Here is a 25,247-nt window from a genome sequence, read left to right as displayed (position 1 = left end):
GGACCTGTTACACATGAGGAAACGGTAGTTTACACATTTTTTTTTTGTAGAAATGAGCGCTACAGTTTGGTCACGGATCTTCCCGCCAAGTTCGGATCCGTGAAAGACGATGTTTTGCCTTGTTCTGAGATCCGAACTTTGGCCCTCATTCAGAGCCGGACTCTCTGAGCAGAGCGCACGCTCTGAATGAGGGCCGTCCTCCATAATTATGGAGCGTCCTCCTGGACGCTCGTATAGCTGTGGGTCACCACCCACAGCCTATACGAGCGTGCAGGTTGATGGCCGCGATGGTCTTGACCATCGCGACCATCGCCACTGTGAGCCGAAGCCTGCGGTTGAGTTTCTCAACCGCAAGGCCCGGAGTGATTTTGGCTCTATCAGAGCCAAAATCACTCCCACTGACATCACTAGTGATGTCAGTGGGCCGGCTTCTGACGGTAGGCATTCCCTTGGGAACGCCCCCGTCTGGGAGGCACGCCCCCGGCACGCCCACCAAAGGGGGCGTGCTGTCAATCAACACCGACAGCACGCCCCCTTTGATCAGACACAACGAGCGAAGGAAAGTCCTTCGCTGGTCGCGTCTGGCGCATGCGCACGACGGAGCTCCCTCCGTCGTGCGCATGCTCAGTGCACACCATCGACCCACTTGCGAGCGGACAGCCGCTCGCGAGTGGGTCTGAATCAGGCCCTTTGATCGGAAGATCTGAGCCAAAACTGAACCACTCATCTCTAGGTTTTAATAATGGGCTCATTCATTATTATGGACCCCATGGGGCTGCCTATTATTCAGCAAAGTCCAAAAACTGAATGTTTTTGGCGTTTGCCTGCAATCTACACCATCTTAAGATGTCATTGGTTCTTAGAGCCTCAAAGGAGCACCTGGCTACAAAGAGGGATCCCTCCACCCATTTCGGCCCACTCTATGCGCGTGTGCGTGAACTTGGGTCATGCATGCACGCCAACACTGCCGGGCAGTTATGCCGCTAATTAACTGCGGCATTGTACAGGAGCTATGCTGAATTGCTCCTCTAGTTAAGATATATCTTCCACTGCAATTTGGATACTTAATAATCAGAGGCCAATAGGCCACCTGTAATGAATAAACCCCTTTGAAACATGAATATTTTTCTAAGTTGCTGCAGCAAAATAATGAATGAAACCTGTTTTTTTTTACAGCCTTGGGCCAGCTGTAGATGTGTAACGTGCACTTCAGGGTCTCTTAAACTGTGGTATGTGTGCACCCAAGTGTTTACAGGCATTTATTCAGGATACTTCAGCCTGTGAAAGTTAACTCAAAATAGCAGTTTACAGTATGAGTAAAGAATAACATGTATACAAAGAGAATAAGGGGCCTATTTATGATGTTAGGCGGTGGGAGAGATGAGTTCCACCACCTCTCCAGGACCACTTTAAGCCTTGGCCACATCTATTGGCGGAGTTGCAGAGCTCGATAATATGCATAATATAGTTTCAGCCTCCCCCCTGTGCACTAGTGTACACGGACTGTGCAAGCCCTGGGACACCCACTTTCAATGCCAAATAACCGCTCAACTGCACAAAGACCGACATTGCGTCCACCTCTGAATTAGGCCCATCATTTGCAGAGGCAACTCTTAGGCAGGGGCGTTTTAAGTGAGGAGGCCCCCTCCTCTCTCCCCTGCTGCTGGCAACAGACTGACTACAGCTGAACGACCGGCGACTCTAAGTCTACTGCGCATGCCTGGCCATTTTCCTGGCAATTTACTCTCTGCGCATGCGCAAAATGCCGGGAAAATGTCCACGGTGGCCATTTTCCTGAGTTTTGTGCAAGGCTGAGACACGCGGTGTGGCACCTTGAAGAGGTAAGTTGTGGAAAATATGGGTGCAGGGTGTGCAGTGCAGGCCCCCTTGGACCCAGGGACTGTCTGTGTGCACCCTGGGCTTGATTCAGAGACGGACCCTCTGAAAGAGCGCTCGCTCTGAATCAGGGCGTTTTTTTTTTATTTTGTGCGGCCTCCTGGCCGCTCGTATAGCCGTGGGTGACCACCCACAGCTATTGCGAGTGGCCAGGATGATGGTTGCGATGGTCAAGACCATCGCGACCATCGGGGCTTGCGACAAGACCCTTGTGGTAAAGTCTCGTGGCCGCAAGCCCCAGAGAGTGTCTGGCTCTAATAGAGCCGGAAGCTCTCTCACTGACATCACTGGTGATGTCAGTGGGGCCGCCCGCAAACGGCAGGCGTTCGCATGGGAACGCCTCCGTTTGTGAAGCCACCCCCCGCCACGCCTACAAAACAGGGCGAGCTGTCGATCAACATCGTCAGCCGCCCCTTTTGTAGTGAGCCACGGAGCGAGAGACTTTCTCTCTCACTCCGGGGCTTGCGCATGCGCAGTGCGGCCACTGCGCGTGCACAGAGCACACCATCGACCCGCTCGCGAGCGCTCAAGCGCTTACGAGCGGGTCTGAATCAGGCCCCCTGTACCCATTATAGATACACCCCTTGCTCTTAGCAGTAAATTTACTAAAGTGAGAGTTTTTACAAGTGGAGATGTTGCCCATAGCAACCAGTTAGATTCTACTTAACATTTAACTAGCACCTTCTAGAAGATAATAGATAGAACCTGATTGGTTGCTATGGGCAACATCTCCACTTCTAAAAACTCTCACTTTAGTAAAATTACCCCTTTGAGCAGAAAGGGTGGAACATCTAATTGTATGAGTGCACAAATGTGTCCCAGTCTGGCCATATACGGTGAGCTTTATAAACGATGTCCCCTGAGTGCAAAGTAAATTTAGTTTAATATATTTAACATATGAAGAATCACATTTCGAATGATCATCACATTTTTTAATAAAATAAAATATTGTCCATTAAAATACAGCTGCTGTAATGTTTTTTTTTCCATTTATTCTCCTTCTTCTAATTTTTCTTTCAATTCCCATATCTAATCGTATTGCCCAAGAAAAACATCACTTCTCATATTTCATTGTCTGATTTGTTCTTTCTCCTACACCAGAAATATAAAAGATAAACACAATTCCTCCCTTTCCTGAGCTGTGCCCTATTTCTGTACAGTTACATAAAAAATTGCCGTCAATAAAAAACATTTGTGCAATTTTCATTTTGCATGACAGTTGATTAAAATCCTGTTCGTAGAGTCGATTAAATTCTAACTTCCCATTGTTATTTGCATGTGTAGAGCTCTAAGAACAAACTAAAAAGTTGATGGATGGTGACTTGACAGTAGCTGCCAATGTTGTGCGTTTCTTAATTTCAGAACCGGTGTATGCATAGTATGACAAAGGGCCTGATTCATTATCGCTCGCAACTGCGATTACGCATGCAATCAGCTGATTATTGCGTTCTGTGCATGCATCGCAATGTGTGTGCGGGAACCAGCCACTGCAATCGGGACTGCGATCGAAGTGACTACGCAGACCTATTGCAGAGTGATTGACAGGAAGTATCGTTTGGTGGTGATGGGGGAGTGGTCGGTGAAACACACCGTTGCATGGGCGTGTATAAATTATGCTCTGCGATACCGTACGCAGCTTGAGTAATCGTAGCATGCGATGAAGTTAGCAATTCCTGAGTAAGGTCAGAGCTTGTGCAAGTGTGAGTGAGGCTGCGATGGTACTCCATGTTACCGATGGTTTCGCAGTCTTGCTAAGGATTTACGGATGTGAGTAAGGGGAAGTGGGCATCCTTATGTTGTGCTGCGACGGCTTAACGATCGCAGTGCGTAATCGCTATTGCATTCGCTGTTGTGATCCGTAATAAATCAGGCCCAAATAGCGGATATGTACGTAAATCATCGGGTTTGCGCTCATCTCCGAATTAGGGGCCTGATTCAGACCCACTCGCGAGCGGCTGTCCGCTCACAAGTGGGTCGATGTTCTGCACTGAGCATGCGCACGACGGAGGGAGCTCCGTCGTGCGCATGCGCCAGACGCGACGAGCGAAGGATTTTCCTTCGCTCGTAGTGTCTCTTCAAAGGGGGCGTGCTGTCGATGTCGACTGACAGCACGCCCCCTTTGGTGGGCGTGCCTCCCTGATGGGGGCGTTCCCACGGGAACGCCTCCCGTCAGAAGCCGGCCCACTGACATCACTAGTGATGTCAGTGGGAGTGATTTTGGCTCTGATAGAGCCAAAATCACTCCGGAGCTTGCGGTTGAAAACCTCAACCGCAGGCTCCGGCTCGCAGTTTCGATGGTTGCGATGGTCACGACCATCGCGGCCATCAAAATGCACGCTCGTATAGGCTGTGGGTGGTGACCCACAGCTATACGAGCGTCCAGGAGGACGCTCCATTTTATGGAGGGCGGCCCTCATTCAGAGCGTGCGCTCTGCTCAGAGCGTACGGCTCTGAATGAGGGCCTAGGTCCGAAATCATGTATTACACACCTCCCAAATTTGGAGGTGACCTGATCGGGACAGGAGACATGACCATGTCACAGAAGGGGGTATGCTAGCGCTAAGCTGCCCCTTCTCCCTTTCCTGTCCCCGCCTTCCATGCTTTCTATGCCGCGCGCTCTGTATCCATTTATCGCTGCTGTGCTATGCATAGCAGCGGAGAATGAGGCATGCCTCCCGACTCCAGGGCAGATTTAGATAATGCAAGGACAATGTAGTCCTGATCGTGACAACGAGACAGAGCCCTCATATAGGGACTGTCCTGCTTCAATCGGGTCGGCTGGGAGGTATGGTATTGTCACCTTTATAAGTAAGAGATATGGGCTTCCTTCCATTGTCCCATCCTCCTACCAGCAGTATCACCTGCATTACACACACAAGCTACACAAACCACATTTTTTTGGGCATTCATTGCTGTGCTGGGGGCGCACAGACGTTTCCACTCTGTAAAATGACTTGATGTCTGCTCCAGCTCTGAGGTGGTGGCAATTGGGCTTTGTCTAATAACAGGTACACATTGGGCGATATATCGATCGTACAGCCGGCGAACGATATATCGTTCAGTCCATCGGCTTGTGTCTGCAGCACGGCAGATGAGATGTATCTGAAAGATATATCGTTCACATCTGCGTGTGTGTACATACGACTGACCGACCCATAGGTTACAGGAACCAGAGACAATAGCATCACGACTGGGATATTTGAATACCTGCTCAGTTATGATGCCTGACCAGAGATACCATGCGGCCGATTGGTAAGTGTATATGCTTGTCAAAATCAGGCCCTGGGTTGGTTGGTGGTACCATCACTCATGTGTATACCCCACATAATACTCATAACAAGATGCCTTTTGCATCTTCCCGTGGCCCTGACTCGGGTATATTTGCAGCTGCTGTATGCCCAGTGTAAATAAAAAGCATCCAATTAAAAAAAAGTGACACATATAATAAAGACAGCTCTTTCATACTTGCCTACTCTCCCAAATTTCGAGGAGCTCTCACAAACCCCCGAGAGATTAGATCACACTACTGGATCCTAACACTTCCCCAGAAAGTCCGCTTTCCTGGGGTTCGATGATGCATTGAATCATGTCGTCATGGCTCCGCCCACTAATGCACAGTGCCATGTACTATACAGACAGGGCCACAATGATGCAATTCATGGTGCCTCCCACCTGGGCTTTCCCCTGTGGCACCTCCTGAACACCTCAGGTAAAAAGACGTCAAGTATTTCTCAATGCCACCTTGGTGCTATGATTAATGTAAGCCATAAATGAGTCTAATAAATTGTGGCTATTTAAGGAGAAAAACTGAGGGACGGGATGTACTGAAGGGGAAAATGCAGTTTTCGGTGTTTTACTTCATACCCCATATGTACTGAGCACCGGAATGTTTCATCCTGGTGGGTAATGCCATCTTCAGGTGGCATTACCCAATAGAAGCCTATGGGCTTCTTTTCCAGACGCTCCTCCTGAGAGGGATCCCTCCCATCATCCCCCGCAGCCTGCGTCCTTCTGCATGCGCAGAAGGACACCGGAGGTGTAAAACCGGGAAGTCCCTCTCTCCGGAGCCATCGCAAAGTACAGAGCCGTCCTTTGCAATATTCTAGGTACATACCGCGGTAATCAATCACGGTATGTAGTGAACCGATCAGGGCTTATGGGGGCCCCAGGGCAACTAAATTGTGGGGGGCCCTTCAAGCCACATGAAGCCTACAAAGCGACCCCCAACCCTTCCCCCTAGCCACTCGGAGCCTATATAGGCACACACCGCAGTTAGTCACACGGAGCCTACAATACTCCTCCCTTCCCCTTCCCCCTGACCAACTTGAGCCTACCGCCCTCTCGCCCTCAAACCACACGGAGCCTATTGCTCCGTCGCTGATTACTCACCTGAGTGACGGCATACGGGCGTGACCTCCCGGCAGAGCTGCTCCCTAGTCCTCTCATCAGTGTCATGGACGTCATGTGTCACGTGACGCCGATGAGAGGACTCGGGAGCCGCTCTGCGCTGTATGCAGCAGCACTGACTGTACTGTAGCATACAGTAACACCGGATCGCAGCGGTGAGCCTCAATCCGGGAACAGGTGCCGCTGGACACTTGTTCTCGGCAGGGTCATATAGACCCTGTGTGGGAGCCCCTCCGTGTGTGGGGACTCGGGAACGACTGCCCCTGTCACCCCCCCCCCCCTTAATCCGGCCCTGGACCCGATGAGAGGCGGGAAGTACCGCATTGTGGATGTAATGTTTAGTACATCTGGCCCTTTATCTTTTATTTAATGAAAGGCGATTGGTTGTAAAGTTGTAGGAGGGAGAACATTTGATGTGATGTTCGCATATTTCCGTAGGGCTCCCTGCAAACCTAGACATATATCTAGTTGCTCTATTGTCGCGTGATGAGATCCACTGTATTCTGACTTTTTGATGTATATTGAATGACTCATGTAAGACAATTCCCTGTAACTTTTGAATTATCCCATGTGTTGCCCTTATTGTAGAAATTAAAATGTAAAAGTATTATTGGGGGCGAAAGATTAGGAGTTGTATTTGGGTGCATAGACCAGGCCAGAAAGTCCTCTGCGGCCTAATGGGAACGAGCCGTTATTCCTGTCACATTTTCCCACTGGTTTGGTTTTTTTTACAGTAAAATTGTAACAGCAATTGTACAATGCTATATAAAATGCTGGTGATATATAAATAACTGACAATGTTAAGAAATGTAAATTCTCAATAAAGAGATTTTGAAAAAAAAAAGAAATGTTAATAATGATGATATTGGCAGAAATAACTGTTGTTAGTAAATAAAGCAACAACTATGAAGAGGGCACTCTACATCACTTATTTTATTTTTTTTGTATTATTATTACCACCCTCCATATTATATAATAATAAGAATTCTATTTATTTATTAACAGTTTCTTATATAGAGCATCAAATTCTGTTGCTTTACAAGTTGAATCAACATTAACATTTTACTGGGTTGTAAAAAACATACTTACATAAAAGACATACATAAGGGTAAGAGGGCCCTGCTCGCAAGCTTATAATCTATAGGGAAATAGGTGTTGATACACAAGGAGAGGTGCTACATATTGCAAATTGGTCCAGCCCAATTGCAAATGTTCTTGGTGGGCTGTATAATCCAATCACACTGGAAAGTTGGCCTAGGGTTAGGAGAATGTTAAATTGAAGAAAGAGAAGATGTGATAGGTGTTTACTATAAGAAGAGAGTTAGATAGGGAAGCTATAAAAGGTTAGGTGGGCGGTCCTGGAATCTGATAAGCTTGTCTGAAGAGGTGAGTTTTCAGGGAACGCTTGAATGTTTGGAAACTAGTGGAAAGTCTTATCGTGCGTGGGAGGGCATTCCACAGGGTGGGTGCAGTCTGAGAAAAGTCCTGTAACCGTGCATGGGAACAAGTAATGCACGGGGGTGAGAGACGCAGAATTCTAGAGCAGGATACTCCCGGCAGTGTTATTATTGCATGTTGGAATGCTGGCATAAATTAAATTGGGATTGACCAGATGGCTTATACTGCTTATATGGCTACTCTGGGGTAATCTTTCACTTCTCTTTATCTTGCTCTGCCTTTTTAACTCAGTAATCAATTTGGTTACCAGCATGGCCATAACTTTGGGGTGTGCGAGCAGAGCAGTCACGGCCCCACAGCCCATGCATCTGGCAGGCAGGGTACCTGGAACAGCACCCCGTAGCCAGTATCGCTGCAGCACCCTGCAGCCTGTACAGCCATTCAGAGTGTCTTCTTTGCCGTACTGCCCTGTGCTGGTGGACCCGTCTCCTCAGCGTGACATAAAGCCCTCAGTGGGGGCGGTGCCGGCACAGGGCACACTGCCGCCCTGTTACGTAGCTGGTTACCAGTCTCAAATAAGATTTACAGGTGGGACACTGAGGGGGTGGGGGGACAGGTACTGATTATCAGGGCCCAGGCTTGAGGGAGGAGCCCGGGTCAGCTGTTGTCCTTTGCATTTCGTGTCGACATGGATAGCCACGCCTCCAGGTTGGGCCACGCCCAATGTGGCTGCTCAGTATTCAGCAAACTCCTTAAACTGAAAGGTTTTAGCATTTGCTTGCAGGAACCTACTCCATCTTCAGATGGGGTTGGTTCCTAAAGCCTCGTTCTTCCAATGGGAAGGAGGTCCGGGTTGTAAAAGAGGGATACGACCAGTGGCAGCTCCAGAGGTTGGGATGCAGCACAGTCCAAAATTCAAATAGGGGAGCCAAACCAACTGCCAGTGAGTCCCAGCCGGTGATGTTTGGCAGCGTTTGGGGTGGCAGTTGGAGTGGTTTCCCTATTTGAATTTTGCACTGCGCTGTAGTCCCGCCTCTGGAGCCAGCACTGGATCCCACCGTATCCTTTCGCCCCAATCGGCCTTGCGTCCCATCCAGCAGTGCGCATGCATGAACTCAGTTCACAGTTGCGCACAAGCACTGTTGAGTCAACTACTATTGAGCAGCGTAAGGATCAGTTTTAGGTGTAGTGGGTACGGCTGCTTTTCTGATCACGATGATGCGATTCAGTGCAACTCACTCAAGTTGCCTGGACTGCCCACTTCACTCGGGCAGTGGGCGCCAGCGAGGAGCTTTCGGGAGACTTGTTTACCCTTCCAGGAGCCCGGGAGAGCCACTCTATATTTGGGAGTTTCCTGGATGTTCCAGGACAGTAGGTAGGTATGATGATTTGCACTTTTCTGCATGACCTGCCTTTACAAATAAGCCTGGCACACACCTCACACTATTGCCAGCAAAACTACTTACTATTGCCAGCATGCTGACAACACACAGAACGAAACCGAAACATTGAATGTTGCATCCAGGAGGTTCTACTGTAAGAGCTGAGAATTAGTCATTGAGGAAACAGAGAGGTTAGGTGGCTGCCAACAGCTCAGTCAGAGGTACTTGGCACATTGCAAAGTTTGTTGAATCAGGGAGTCAGGGTGGCACAGTAGATGTTGGTCATCATTATCATCGTTTGTAGGGCGCCAAAGATCTTACAGATATCACATACAAGAAAGGAATAAACTTAATAGAATGGATACAATAAACATAATAACAGATACATGAATCGCTGTGAGCTAAAGCAGCATTGACAACTGGAACGGATACAAACAGATTCCAGTGAGAGAACAGTCAGTAGAATATTCGGCACAAGACACAACGTCAGGGTCGCACGAGGTAGATAGTTTTGTCTACTCGCCCGGAAAGGCCGGAAGGCTCCCGAAAATCGGGTGTCAATCCTTGCCGCCCGGAAAAAAGGCAAGTCTCCCGGCCGGACGCATACCAATGGGCGCCCCGCACCCCACTACACACACACACCCCGCAGCAGGGGGGAGGGGGGTTGGTTGGGGCGATGATGTGACTCAGAGGTGAAAGCCATAATTTCAGCAGGTATGCACGAGATATATGGTAGCGAGAGTCCTGCCCATAAGAGCTTACAATCTTTGCTGCATATATTGGTCAGAGTGATGTGCTTATCTACCAGTGATGTAGGAACAGTGGGCCTGATTCAGAGCCGCTCGTAAGCGGCCGCTTGTTCGCTCTGAGCGATGTTCGCACAACTGCGCATGCGTATGTGTTGTAATACGCATGCGCGAACCATTCATTGCGGTCGGAAATTGTGTGCTCGCAAAATAGCGAATGCCTGCTAATTTGAGTGACAGAATGAGGCGTTTGTGGGTGGTAACAGGGGAAGGTGCTTGAAAACGGGGAGTGGAGATCCGAACACAGGCGTGCCAAACGGTCAAAACGGGCGTTTTAAGGGTGTGCATAATTAACAAAGCAGCGTCATCGACCACGTCACTTGGTTGTTTCTTAGCCTGAACTGTTCGCATGATTGCGGTAGGAAAATCCAACCACAAGCACTGTGAGCAGTTCAGATGCCTTTCGATGTACTCGATTAATCAAATAAATAGCGGAGATGACATATGATGCGAGTGGCCAGGGGGCGTCTTTGCAAAATTGTGAGCGCATATTTCGTTAGCTCGCTCAGACATAGAGGCGTCAACAGAACGCAAAGAGCGAGCGCTCAATTTAAATAGCCGGCCCCTTTTTCTGAACGAGCGAGCGCAAATAGCGTCCGGCTCTGAATCAGGCCCAGTGCAGATAACTTTTTGTCTGTTAGGAAAGGAACTACGCCATCAGGGGGACATGTGAAAACCCCTTTTTTGACATTATAGATGAAAAAGAGGTTATTATTGTTGGAGTTGGACAGCGCTACTGCAGATACTCCATACTTAGGTTCCTACAGGGAGGCTTCAAATCCATAACTAAGATGGCCGCTGACCCCATTACTGCGCATGTGCTGCGCCATCTTGTCACTGTGTTAGAGCGCCACAGTGGAAGATGGACGACTTCCTCTTCGATCGAGAGAGACATGCGACTACCGCCATTTCACATCGTGCTGCTAGAGAGCCTGGTAACGCTTTTCTTAAGCTCCGCTCCATGCAACAAATACACCACCCCTCTGGTTAGGTACTGGGCTGTTCGTTGTCTTAGGCCAGGGGCGTATCCATAATGGGTGCAGGGTGTGCGGGGAACACGGGCCCCGCACCGCACACCCTGCACCCATAATATTACTTACCTCTCCGGAGACCCACGTCGGCGCGGAGGTCCGGCGCTGTCAAACGACTGGAAAATGGCCGCCGTGGCCATTTTCCCATCGTTTGCGCATGCACACATTTTCCCGGTGACCTGTGCATACACTATAGACTCTGGACACACTCTAGTGCCCAGAGTCTATAACTCCGGCGCTGGGCGGAGAGGAGGGGGCCCGTGTCAGAGACTGCACACGGGCCCCCTCCTCTCTAGAAATTCCCCTGTCTCAGGGCATCCACTGGTGTGTACATTCACTCTGTCGTACCACCGCTACCTGTACAAAAATAGTCCAATAATTATTACTGCTTCTCTAAAATGCATTTAAAGGCTGACCATGGACAAAACAAAGATTTAGTCGTTGGCGTCCTATGTGCTACTTACCAGTCCTGCTGGCACTTAACAACAGCATTGCACGTGTGTCGCTGGCCCAGAATGAGATCTCATGGTTTTGCAAAATCTTGCGCAATGCGTCTGCCGAGATCAGCACTGTGTGGAATCAGCACTAGCCAGGGCTGAAGTCACCTGAGGGGAGAGTAACACCTCTCCGGAGGCTCTCGTTTTGGTGTTAGGACATCCAACAATGCTGCACTAAGTGGAGATACAGGATGTCACTTAAGGGTCTATTAATCATCACTTAATTTCTACAATTAACATTTTCTTTCACCTACTTTTGTAGAAATTATGTTTGTCTGTTCGGTTATGCTTTCAGACACCTCTACACGGATAGGGATGAAACCAATGCGAGGTGGTCAAGTTGGATCCTGGCCAGGTTTTAGGGGGGTTAGGGTCCCCTCGGACCAAACATCGGAGTGCTCCGGGCAGAACCAAGGGAGCCTATCTGGGCCTTACACTGGATGGATTTGGACAACATCACATCATTTGGAAGAAAACTTTAGAGTGGTAACATTGGATCCCAGAATACATACTAGGGGTTTGAGGTCCTAGTCGGACCTCCCGTTGGTGTATGCTGGGCAGAACTTTGATCCGGGAGCCTGTTCTGGGCCTTCCACTGCATGGATTTGGATGAAAACTTCACAGAGGGGTGGCAATTGGTCTGGAGTGCCTAATGGAGTGGTTAGGGTCCCAGTTGGACCTCATGGCGGAGGGCGCTGGTAAGAACTTCGACCCAGGGAGCCTATCTGGGCCTTAGACTGGATAGATTTGGATGACATCACATAACTTGGATGAAAACTTCACAGAATGGTAACATTGGATCCCAGAAGACATACTAGCATACCTCCCAACATGACCCTCTCCAGGAGGGACACAATGCTCTGGTCCTGAACTTCCCTGGTAATTTATGATTGGTGGAGGCTCCAGAGGCGGGGCTGCAGCACAGTCCAAAATTCAAATAGGGGAGTCACACCAACTGCCAGTAAGTCCCAGCCAGTGATGTTTGGCAGCGTGTGAAATGACAGTTGGTGTGACTCCCCTATTTGAATTTTGAATTGCACTGCAGCCCCACCTCTTACCAGGGACGTCAAGGTCGAGAGCATTGTGACCCTCCTGGAGAAGGTCATGTTGGGAGGTATGTACTAGGAGTTTGAGGTCCCGGTCGGACCTCCCGTTGGTGTACGTTGGCTAGAACTTTGTCCCGGGGAGCCTGTTCTGGGCCTTCCACTGTATGGATTTGGATGAAACTTCACAGAGGGGTGGCAATTGGTCTGGGATGCCTAATGGAGTGGTTAGGGTCCCAGTTGGACCTCAAGATGTAGTGCGCCGGTCAGAACTTTGACCCAGGGAGCCTATCTGTGCCTTACACTGGATAGATTTGGACGACATCACATAATTTGGACGAAAACTTCACAGAATGGTAACATTGGTTCCCAGAAGACATATTAGGGGGTTGAGGTCCCAGTCGGACCTCCCGTTGGTGTACGCAGGGCAGAACTTTGACCCGGGGAGCCTGTTCTGGGATTTCCACTGAATAGATTTGGAAGAAAACTTCACAGAGGGGTGGCAATTGGTCTGGGATTCCTAATGGAGTGGTTGAGGTCCCAGTTGGACCTGTTCTCGGCCTTCCACTGGATGGATTTGGATGACATCACATAATAAAACTTAATAACTTGAAGATTTAAACCCAGGCAACGCCGGGCACTTCACCTAGTTCATTATAAATGAAATGCAGGAGATTTCTCTGATATCTCCTGCTTACCTTTCAGCCCTGATCTGTCGCGCTATCCCCATACACTAGTATTCATTAAGCTCTAAAAATACAATATTTTCTGAGCTTAACTGCGGGAACATTCACCATCCTCAGATGACATTTGATCTCGTACCCCTGCTTCTTCTCTATGGGAAGGAGTCCCGGGTTGTGAAGAGGGATCCTTTTGGATCTCTCCACCCCTGGCTGGCTCCTTCCGCCGGACACCAGGACTTTGTGCGTCTGCGTGAGCCTAATTCACGCAAGCGCACTAGCACTGCCGAGTTAGACTTGCCAGTGCTAACTTTCACTGTTCCAAAAGAAGCAATGAAGGGGATAGTGGGATCATCTGTCTTTGCAGTGGAGCAATGTTGAATTCCTTTGGTTAATTAGTATCTACCGCTGCTACTTGCTGCGAGTTGGATACTTAATTACCAGGGGCTGCCCAGCCCCCGATAATTAACATAATGAGACCCCTTAGAGCTTACAAAATGTATCAGATTAATACATTTGGCCCCTAGTGTCATTCTAAAAAGTTTTGCTTGTTCAAAAGCAAAAGGACGGATGAATGCTAAGCCTCACTCACTTGGTTAAAGAAATGGTGCAAATAGTTTGGATTTGTCAGCGATGACAGCTGAGCTCAAGAGAATAAGACATTGTTCTAAACACACGGCATCCTGGTATTAGGGGAACAGAGGAGTGAGGAGTTCAGATGTTTCATTAGTGGGTTTTTCAACTAGTTAAGGCGGGGGGGGGGGGGGCTGTAAAAATTGTGATCCCCTCTGATGAAAAGTATGCTGGTAATTGGTGGCAGGTTGCAGAGAAGTGTTGCGATTATAGATGCCTACAAATGCTCACAGCTTCCTGTGCTGAAATAAATCACGTCAAGGGGATAGCTTAGATCTCGCAGCTATTACTTAGTCACGGTACAGCGATAACTATGACAAGGGTATAGTTATTCCTGCTTATACCCTGCTTAGAAAAGACAGAGCCGAAGAAAGAAAGGTGAGTTTGCGTTTTGTGTAAACAATGATATATCCGTCATTAATATAGGACTACTGTAGGTAGTACTGGTAGCATTTGGGTAAATGCAGAATACTCCATTAGACTCATTTGCAAATATATGATAAGCCACACACCGCATCAAGGTGCTTCTGCTAAGTGTGATCCCAACTCTGGAGAGCTCATATATTATTGAGTCATATGTACATACAGCCACAGTAGCACACTGATTGGTGGATAGCACTGGTCAGAGTTCGGGAGGGGGTGGGGCTACACAGGGTTACTCCAGATTCAGGGCCTGATTCAGAGGCACTCGCTCAGAATCAGGGCGTCCCTATTTTTTTAAATTCCGGCCTCCAGGCCGCTCACACAGCTGTGGGTGACCACCCACAACTTGTGCGAGCGACCTGGCGAAGGTCGCGATTATCGCGATCATCAGCATTGCGAGGAGACCCTTGTGGTAGGGTCTCTGCACTCGCAATGCCAAGTGGACTTCCAGCTCTAATAGAGCCGAAAGACCACTACTGACATCACGAGTGTCAGTAGGGCCGCCCACAAACAGCAGGTGTTCCTTTGGGAACGCCTCCGTTTGTTCAGCCACCCACCCAACCGCCTACAAAACGGGACAGGCTGTCAATCAATATCGACAGCTGCCCAGTTTAAGGAGTGCCGGTACGAGTGAAGGTCTCACTCGCTACGGGGCTTGCGCATGTGCACTGGGCCTCTATCGATCCGCTTGCGAGCGGGTCTGAATCAGACCCTCAGTGTTGTCTTGTTCAAATAGGGGATTTTAATTGTTTTGTGGGCACCCAAACATAATGGGTGCCCATCGGAGCAATTCTGTTGTTCTCCCCATAGGGTGTGAGTGCCGCATGTGCGCGCCCAAAAGCACCGGGGTTTAGCCACGCAAACCGGCTAACCCGTCTAAAGTACAGCATTTGGACAGTCAAAGTTCCAACTTATCGTACATTTCTGCTCGCCCCCTCAGCAGAAATGGCGACAGCGTTGGCTATTTGCACCCGAACGGATTTCTCCGTCGGGGGCCCATTCATCAGAGCTGCTGGGAAAAACAATTGAATCACCCCCAAAATCTCTTATAATAATTCTCTAAGTTCTGACCCAGTTCCAACACACATTCGCAGGTTGTGTGCTTCCCCTCCAACGGCTCCTACCAGAGATGGTACAGATCTACCCAGAGAGGAGGACCCCCCTGTTACTCTAGGAGTATGTAGGCGGTGTGTGTGTGGGTGGGGCAGAGTGGCGGACAGCAGGGTGAGCAGAGAGGGGCGAGAGGGAGCAGAGAAGTTTACCATAGGGAGGCAGAATGGAGCCGAGCGGAGGGCGGGACAGAGCAGTGAGGGGGCGGGGCGGGAGCAGGACATGGGCGGGGCAGACCGTGGTGACCCAGCATATGACCTTTACTAGTGTATAATAATTCATGTGGGGCACAATAAAGCAGAATACAGAATGAATAGGAATTTAGAATTGTAGTTGAGATGAAGGTAAGCAAGCAGTGTAGTCACACAATGGGAAAATACATGATTGTATAGGAAATCATTGTCATAATTCACCTGGCTCGGCCCTAGATATATGTAAATAATCTGTCTGTCCCAGCCGTCTTTATTCACCACTCTCTCGTACTCACTGGAAGAGGGTGACCTGTGCAGGCATGGGCTGAAGAATGTGGCAGGTGTCTCTGGTGTCATATACAGTAAGAGCAGTCTCTTTTAACTTTTTGTTCGGCTTTTGAAGTTTTCGCTTTTAAGTCCAATCAATGGGGCACAATGAATGGGAATCTGAGAGCTGCACCTGTGGCGTCTATCGGACGGAAAGGTAACCTACTAATGTTTGCTTAGGTGAAGTTATCAGCTCCCACCTTTACAGATAGCAACATTTTGTATAGTGATAGAGGCAGGGAGACATGGCGTTGGTCTCTAATCATTTCTATGCAATTCCGATAGGCGTCCCCCGGCCGTAACCACCAGGACTTAAGATGTGCGCTGTCACACATGTTTTGGTTTTGGATCTGGATTAATTTCGTGTTTTGGTTCTGCAAAATCACCATAATTTTTCGGGGTTTTTTCGTTTTGCATCTGGATTTAAATTAAAAAAAATATACATAATAAATTTTTTTTTTGAAAAACAGCTTAAATCATGTATTTGTTGTAATCCGAAACCCGGTATTCATATTTAAAAAAACGAATTCCAAACTGATGGAAGATCAGAAACGGGACTCGGATTTATCCGGATCTGCTCAGGAGATTAGAACCGTGATTCGAATCTGTCCGGATTCATAAAATTTGGGTGGATTCGGATTTCTGGAGAACCGGAACCGCTCATCTCTAATCATAATTAAAACATTGGTCGATGTATTTATTCTGTCCTGCTATGACCCAAAAGCACAACCCCACTGTTTGCATTAGTACAGCATTGCATCATAGTGAGTTATCTAAAATCATTAAATATATGTTTATTTCAAGATATTTCAGCCAAGAACCATTAACTAATTGCTGGGAGGCTAACTGTGAGGAAAAAAATTGTGTCCCTCAGGTCAAAGCTTTTTCCTTAATATGGCACTTTAAGATAAATTTTGCCTGCCCCTGCAATAGACAGAATACATCTTCCCCTGTGACCTTCCAAATATTGGACAAGGGGCCTGATTTAGCAAGGAACGCAACTGAGAATGCAATTGCGATTCCGCAGACAGTTCAACTACGATAGTATGCTAATCCATTGCGATCGCTATGCTACCTAAGCACTACACGAGGACACCCACTTTACCTTACACACATCCGTAATGTTTAGCAAGACTGCGAAACCTTAGGTACAATCGAGTACCATCGCAGCCTCACGCACACTTGCACAAGCTCTGACCTTACTCAGAAATTACTAACTTCATCGCACGCTAGAAGCCATCACAGTGGCTAATTTGTGCACGGCCTGTAATGGCGTTCAAACGCACTGGCACGCCTGCGTTTGTCTGACCACCCCCCAATCACCACCCACAAACGATACCTCCTGTCAATCAATCTGTGATGGGTCTGCGTAGCCACTACGATCGCAGTCCTGATCGCAGTGGAGCGTTCACGAACACGCACTGCCACGCGTACGCAGTGCGTAACAGTCGGCCGATTGCACGCATATTCGCAGTTGTGATCCTTTCTAAATCAGGCCCCAGGATCGCAAAGGGACATTAGCAGAGAAATTAAGTGTTGTCCTAAGAGTCAGCTGCATAAATTTTATAAAATCATTAAATGGAGTAATAAAGAGTTAAAGTCTTCCCGGAGCTTGAGAAAATCATGATCCGATGGGGATTTATGAAAGTGGGGTCTCTAGTGCTAGTTCTGTTCTAAATATGGAATCTCAGACTGTGTACATACTGGTTGAATTGAATTTTACAAAGTGATCTTTGATAGACCAGTAACTTTATAATGCAGAACAATCATGATCAGCAGGCCTCAGTCACTGTGCGGTGGAATCAGCGGTAATTCTATATCAGTCATGCTGGACTGTCAGGTCAGCTCGTTACATCGGGTGAAATGATTGTCTCTCGGGTGTGTGTCTCCTTCTGGCTTAGAATTTAGGTCACGGCTGCATAATATCACTTTATATCTGCGTACAGGTGCTGCACGGAAAGCCATACCTGACAGCACGAAATCAAGTCCCTTCACTAATATGGTACATCGCATAAAAGTCAAAATTGCAGTTAGGGCCGTGTTTGGAATTAGGTTATTTGAAGCGCTAAAACTTCCATAGAGAACAATGATGCTAATTTATGAAGTTGCAGAAATGCAGAAACTCAGCGCATCTTTTTTTCAGCAAATGACCAGTGATGTGCTGTGAGGTCAATGGCTGGGAGGCACACATGGAGATGGGTCTGAGTGCTGGAAGCCTGTCCAGTGATGTCACAAGGGGGTGCGGGCCGTACCCGGGTGTCACCCGCCGAGGGGTGACACCAAAGTGCCGACTCCCCTCAGTGACAGAAGCTGGGTGCATTACATGCAGCACTCGGCTCCTGACACAGTGAGGGAGCCTGCACCGCACATAGACTGATCCAAGAGGGCAGCCCGCATCTCCGGGACCCCCGGAGTGACTAAAACGGGGGTTCGGGTAGCGAGTCCACATCCCCTGTCCATGAGGCCATGCCCCCTTTTACAGATGCATGGTGACTACAACTCTCCCCGCACTGGTTGTCACCACGGGGAGGAACACCACAGAGCCTGTCTCACCCCCTACTCACTGTAACTCTACCCTCACTACAATTAAGCTTCATTGTCTATTGATTCTCCTACCTGCATCATTGAGTGTGCTCTTGCTGTTGCTGACTTAGCTCCGATCTCTAAACACTGCAGGGCACTTCCTGGTCACATGAGACATTCAAGGTGTCCATCAGTACTCAAGGCACGCCCCCCTATACTAAGAGGCATGCCTCTATTAGCTCTCTTTCTGTGCAGCTTACTGCCCGTAGTGTGGCCACACCCTCAGCTCTGCAAGAAGTGTCTGACTATACAGAGGTGAGGCTGAGCCGTTGCTGCCTCATCTCTTGTCTCGCTGCAGTCCCAGGCGAGTGTTAACTATAAAAATTATAACAAAAAACAAAGAAGATGTTTATAAGTTATAAATATCTTCTTGTATTATTCTATATTATAAGTATGACCTCCCCTGCCTACCCTGACTGCACGTCCCTGAAACCGAATTCCATGCAGATTCTTTGCATGACAATTTGCTTGTTTGTGGGTTACGATGGAGATACACATTCAGGCAGAAGTAAACTAATTCTGTCCTTAGAACATGCGGAAACGAGTTTTATGCATGTTTAAAGCAGAATTAAGTAGCACGTCTATTTATGAAGGATAAAAAGCAGTAAATATTGGTTATATTTCCGGCTTTTTAATCAGTAGCACTCACAGCAGCCATACCCGTCAATGGCACAACCATTGTTAAGTTGTTTGTTAGGGAACATGCGCAGACGGTGCCCGCCATGTGCAAGCCACAGCTGTGATTCACCATCGGGCTCCGCCATCATTACGTATGTATGTATACAGTAACAAGGCATTTAAAGACCTTCAGTAGATGTCATATGACTTCAGGTTGTTAGTAAGTCTGGTAGCAGTGATTACTTTGCCGCTAGTCATGAGAAACTTTAACTTGACTGTTATAAACACAATCATTGCTATCATCGCTTAATAAACGGCTACCTACACATTCTTATGCAGCTGTTGCTTTCTTGTTTATTTAACAAGTATTATAGAGTCAGACTGTAGGAGTTACATTGCATAATGGTGGAGTGTGATTCACCGTTAGCTCAGGGAGGTCTTGAATATTACTTCACCAGATGATGACAATGAGTAACCGCTTTAGGAAGAAAGGGTTAATGTTAACTCAGTCTTTCCTGTATAGTTAGGATGCTAGGCTCCTGCCCCAGCCTGCTATAGAATTCCACGCATTCCACGGAGCTGATTTTTAAAATGCACAGCTCCCCTGTTACCCCCGGAGGCTGAAATGGGCTCTCAAGACATAAAGGGGGCACAGAAATATGGCAGCCAGCAATAAACGCTCTTCTGTAAGGAAATAAGCCAGTTTTTGTGAATTAAGTCCATTGTGTAGCCAAATAACGATAAAATAAAAATACAGATTTACCATTACATAAAATGAGAATTTGACCATTGTCTTTAAACATTAAAAAATAAGTTTAATAGGCACATCTGGATTACATTATGCACCAGGCGAGCTAAGTAAATGGTCACAGCTTGGAATTATAAGAAGAGACAAGCAGACCACAAACTCCTTCACTGGTGCCCATCTCCTTCAGGCACTGCCACTCTACCTCCATTTCCTGCTTGTGTGAACCAGGGAATCTGGTGGATCAGCATCTTGTGCTACTCAGCCTGAGTGTGTGATGCTGGGCTGTGACATCATAACCCAGCACCACATTCCCTGCCCATTACCAACATGGAGGAGCAGCAGCCGAGCGGGCTGTGACATGATAGGCCCGCACCACACTCCCTGCCCATTACCAACATGGAGGAGCAGCAACAAGTGGGCTGTGACATCATAACCCAGCACTACATTCCCTGCCCATTACCAACATCGAGGTGCAGCAGCCAAGTGGGCTGTGACATCATAACCCAGCACTACATTCCCTGCCCATTACCAACATGGAGGAGCAGCAGCCGAGCGGGCTGTGACATGATAGGCCCGCACCACACTCCCTGCCCATTACCAACATGGAGGAGCAGCAACAAGTGGGCTGTGACATCATAACCCAGCACTACATTCCCTGCCCATTACCAACATCGAGGTGCAGCAGCCAAGTGGGCTGTGACATCATAACCCAGCACTACATTCCCTGCCCATTACCAACATGGAGGAGCAGCAGCCGAGTGGGCTGTGACATGATAGGCCCGCACCACACTCCCTGCCCATTACCAACATGGAGGAGCAGCAGCCAAGTGGGCTGTGACATCGTAACCCAGCACCACACTCCCTGCCCATTACCAACATGGAGGTGCAGCAGTCAAGTGGGCTGTGACATCATAACCCCCCTACCACTCTCCCTGCCCATTACCAACATGGAGGAGCAGCAGCCGAGTAGGCTGAGACTTTATAACTCCCCTACCACACTCCCTGCCCATTACCAACATGGAGCAGCAACAGCCGAGTGGGCTGTGACATCATAACCCCGCACCACACTCCCTGCCCATTACCAACATGGAGGAGTTGCAAACAACTGGGCTGTGACATCATAACCCAGCAACCACACTCCTTGGCCAAAGTAGTGGCTGAGCAATAAGTGCAGCTATGGGCACCAAGAAAGTTATTGAACCCTGAAACTTAGGGAAGTGTGGCCTTGGCATTCGGGAGGGTTGTGGTTATGCCTCATTGTGAATATTGCACCATGTGAGGGTGTACGGCTAAATTAACTTGGGGACATGGCCCACCTCCCTGGAAGGCCCTGGTATTTTGTAACTACCATGCTCCCTGAGTGCAGCCATTTTTAAGATGATGTATGAATCTGTCCCTCTTGCATTGCTAAACACGCTGTGCACATTCGTAGGTAAATCTGCAACACCTACTAATACGTTTCATCTCATATATATCATCTTCTTTAGAATAATTTATTTCACAAAATGAGAGAATTATTGCATCTATGTCACATTTCTCTTGAATGCCCTGATCCGCACTTGAAAGGCCAGGTGCGCCCATCTTACTCTGTCGAAGTTGAAATATGCTGCGCTCAGTGCTCTTTTATAATTCTAGTGTTTAATTGTATAAACATGGCATCAATGCGAAAAAAAACTGCAGCATGCGACAAAGAACAGGAAGAGACGGTTGGAAGGAGTGCACTCCTGCGTGCTGTCTTCTCCCTGTAGCCTGACAAGGTAGGCTGATTAGGCAGTCACTAGGAACTGCCGCAGTTAGTGTCACAAGCCGCGGCACTGCCAATGCTGTGTGGGGTGAATGCCGGGCAAGCGTTCGCTGAAGTCTCCTCCTTCCTCCTGTTAGGATCTGTGGTTCAGCATTTTGTTTGCAGTTCCAGCCTTAGTTGCTACTGAGGCTCTGCATTAATTACTGCCTGTCTGTGTGCAGTATCAGGTGCACACTAATTGATTCTCCTGTCTGTGCACAGCCCAGCTGCACACTAGTCTGTCATTAGGGAGGCTTGCTCTGGTTGGGCCCTGTTTCTGTTAAATTCCAGCCAGCCCTTCACTCCATGCCGGTTATAGCGTTTCTCGAGTTTCCAGTTGTGCCCAGTTGTGCCCAGTCTCCTGTTCGTCAGTCAAGTTCCAGATTCCTGTTTTGCTGTGTTTACCCGCTGCCGTTTGTTCCATCCAGGTAGTCCGGCTCGCATGATGTCTGCCAGTGCTGCTTTTGTCATCTAGGCGGCACGGCATGCATTCTCATCCTGGGGCACATGCCAGCATCTGGTGGCTAGTGTCAACCTTGCGGCATTGGTCGCACCTTAGCGTCTAGATTGCGCAATCTGGCCCACCACCACCAGTGTCAACCTGGCGGCATTGGTCTCATCTCAGCATCTAAAGTGCGCAATCCAGCACACCACTACCAGTGTCAACCCGGCGACACTGGTCGCACCTCCATGCCCTTGGGCATATTACACCAGAGACTTACCAGCCCTCAAGGTTGCCTCCACAGCCCAAAGGCTGCATCCAGCCCTCAATGCTGCCTCCACAGCCCAAAAGCTGCATCACACCCTTGGCCCTCAGGCCACAACTAGCCAAGTCACACCCAGCCCTCAAGGCTGCTGCACGGCCGCATCCAGCCAAGGTATACCAGCCCTCAAGGCTGTTGCAGGACTAATTCCCTATGGTCATGCCCAAGTCTTAACAGTTAGTTAGACAGGCCCGACCTTTGACATTCGCTACTGTGCATGCATGGGATCTAAACGCGTCTTTACCTCCTGGCGTTCGATGGGGATGGTTGGGATCAGGATACTCACAGCATACAGAACCATACTGCGCCAAACAGAGCCGCAATACCAAAAAGCAAGTACACTGTATCACCACCACTAGTTTATAAAGCACCATCTGCCTGTGTTTAATCACGCCCACACAGCAACACCCTAAAGGTACAGGCTGCTGCCGTTACATCTATATTCTGCTGTTACACCTGTGTCATCCCTGTGTCTTATGCTACTTGTTGTTCTATCTGATCCAATAAATCTAAGAAGTGGTCAAGCTGTACCACGTGTAGACCGACCGCCACCAGCACCAACAACTGCGTTACAACTGATGTGCGCCGGACCAGTTTTGCTGGATTTGGATTTGGCTCTGATTCATCGTCCGGTTTTGGATTTGGATTTGACAAACCGCCGTGACTAGTTTTGGATTTGAATTTTTCATAAAAATGTACAAAAAAACCTAAAATCACATAATATGGGCTTTTTTTTTGTTCCTAAAGTATTATTAACCTCAATAACATTAATTTCCAGTCATTTAAATTCAATTTAGACCACCTCACAGCTCACAATATTGTTTTCACCATTATTGGCCAAAGGCTGCAGTGAGCTGGCTGGTTACTAAGCGACAGAGCAGCGGCACAGACGCCACAGTATAAAGCACATCTATGAAACATTGCCACACAGCAGTGGCAGAAATGAAAGGTAGTGCAAGATGGAATTGTCCTTGGGCCCTCTCATCCACACAGTAGGATACGGCCAGCAGAGTCACAGTGCTTGTATATACAGAGGACTAAGGCCCTGATTCAGACCCACTCGCGAGCGGCTGTCCGCTCGCAAGTGGGTCGATGTTCTGCACTGAGCATGCGCACGACGGAGGGAGCTCCGTCGTGCGCATGCGCCAGACGCGACGAGCGAAGGACTTTCCTTCGCTCGTTGTGTCTGATCAAAGGGGGCGTGCTGTCGATGTTGATTGACAGCACGCCCCCTTTGGTGGGCGTGCCGGGGGCGTGCCTCCCTGACGGGGGCGTTCCTAAGGGAACGCCTCCCGTCAGAAGCCGGCCCACTGACATCACTAGTGATGTCAGTGGGAGTGATTTTGGCTCTGATAGAGCCAAAATCACTCCGGGGCTTGCGGTTGAAAACCTCAACCGCAGGCTCCGGCTCGCAGTTTCGATGGTCGCGATGATCGCGGCCATCAAACTGCACGCTCGTATAGGCTGTGGGTGGTGACCCACAGCTATACGAGCGTCCAGGAGGATGCTCCATTTTTATGGAGGGCGGCCCACATTCAGAGCGTGCGCTCTGCTCAGAGCGTACGGCTCTGAATGAGGGCCTAAGGCCCAAGGAGTCACGGTGCTTCTATACACAGAGGGCTAAGGCCCAAGGAGTAATGGTGCTTGTATATACAGTGGGCTACTGCTTGCAGAGACACAGTACTTGTATACAGAGCCTGATTCAGACCTGCTCGTGAGCGCTGAGCGCTCGCAAGCGGGTCGATGGCGTCCCAGTGTGCATGCGCACGACGGAGCCGGGTCCGTCGTGTGCATGCGCGAGACCCGGATAGCGACGGGCAAACCGTTGCTCCGGGGTTTAATACCAAAGGGGGCGTGCTGTCGATGTTGAGTGACAGCACGCCCCCTTTGGTGGGTTGCCGGGGGCGTGGCTGCCCAGACGGAGGCGTTCCCATGGGAACGCCTACCATCTGGAGCCGGCCCCACTGACATCACAAGTGATGTCAGTGGGAGTGCTTTCGGCTCTGTTTGAGCCGAAAGCACTCTAGGGCTTGCGGCAACGAGACCCTACCACTGGGGTCTTGTCGCAAGCCCGATGGTCGTGATGGTCTTGACCATCGCGAACCATCTTCCTGGCTGCTCGCTATAGCTGTGGGTGGTCACCCACAGCTATACGAGCGGCCAGGAGCCCGCTCTAAAAATCAAGAAGGACGGCCCTAACTCAGAGCGAGCGCTCTGTCAGAGCGTCCGGCTCTGAATCAGGGCCACAGTACACAGTGGGGTACAGCACAAAAGAAATTTTTTTTTTTTACTTTTATCAACTTTTTACTTTTTCTTTCTTTTTTTTTACTTTTCTTACGTTAACTTGTCACAGTACTTGTGTGCTATGCACGCGCAGTGGGCTACGACCCAAGGAGTCACAGTGCTTGTATACACAATGGGCTATGGCCCATGCTTGTATTCACAACGGGCTACGCAGAGGGCTAAGGCCCAAGGAGTCACGGTGCTTGTATACACAGAGGGCTAAGGCCCAAGGAGTTACGGTGCTTGTATACACACAGGGCTAAGGCCCAAGGAGTCACGGTGCTTGTATATACAGAGGGCTAAGGCCCAAGGAGTCACGGTTCTTGTATACACAGAGGGCTGTGGCCCAAGGAGTCACAATACTTGTATACAAAGTAGGGTACCTCCCAAGGAATCACGGTGCATGTATACACAGTGGGGTACAGCACCAAAAAATATATTTTTTTTTGTAAACTTTTAACTTTCTTGAAAGGTTTTTTAACTTTATTTTTTGTACACACAGATCCTCGTGAGTCTCGACACAGCCACTTAATCAGTAGAGTATAGCACAGCATACATCAGTGTGCAGTATGCCCCTTTACACAGTCACTTTGCCAGCACAGCCACTTGTGAGTCTCTGGACACAGCCACTTAATCAGTAGAGT

The sequence above is a fragment of the Taudactylus pleione genome, unplaced genomic scaffold (assembly GCF_031769625.1).
Source record: "Taudactylus pleione unplaced genomic scaffold, aTauple2 ptg000212l, whole genome shotgun sequence".
Lineage (NCBI taxonomy): Eukaryota > Metazoa > Chordata > Amphibia > Anura > Myobatrachidae > Taudactylus > Taudactylus pleione.
The sequence above is the reverse complement of the archived record's forward strand: the minus strand, read 5'-3'. Positions refer to the sequence as shown.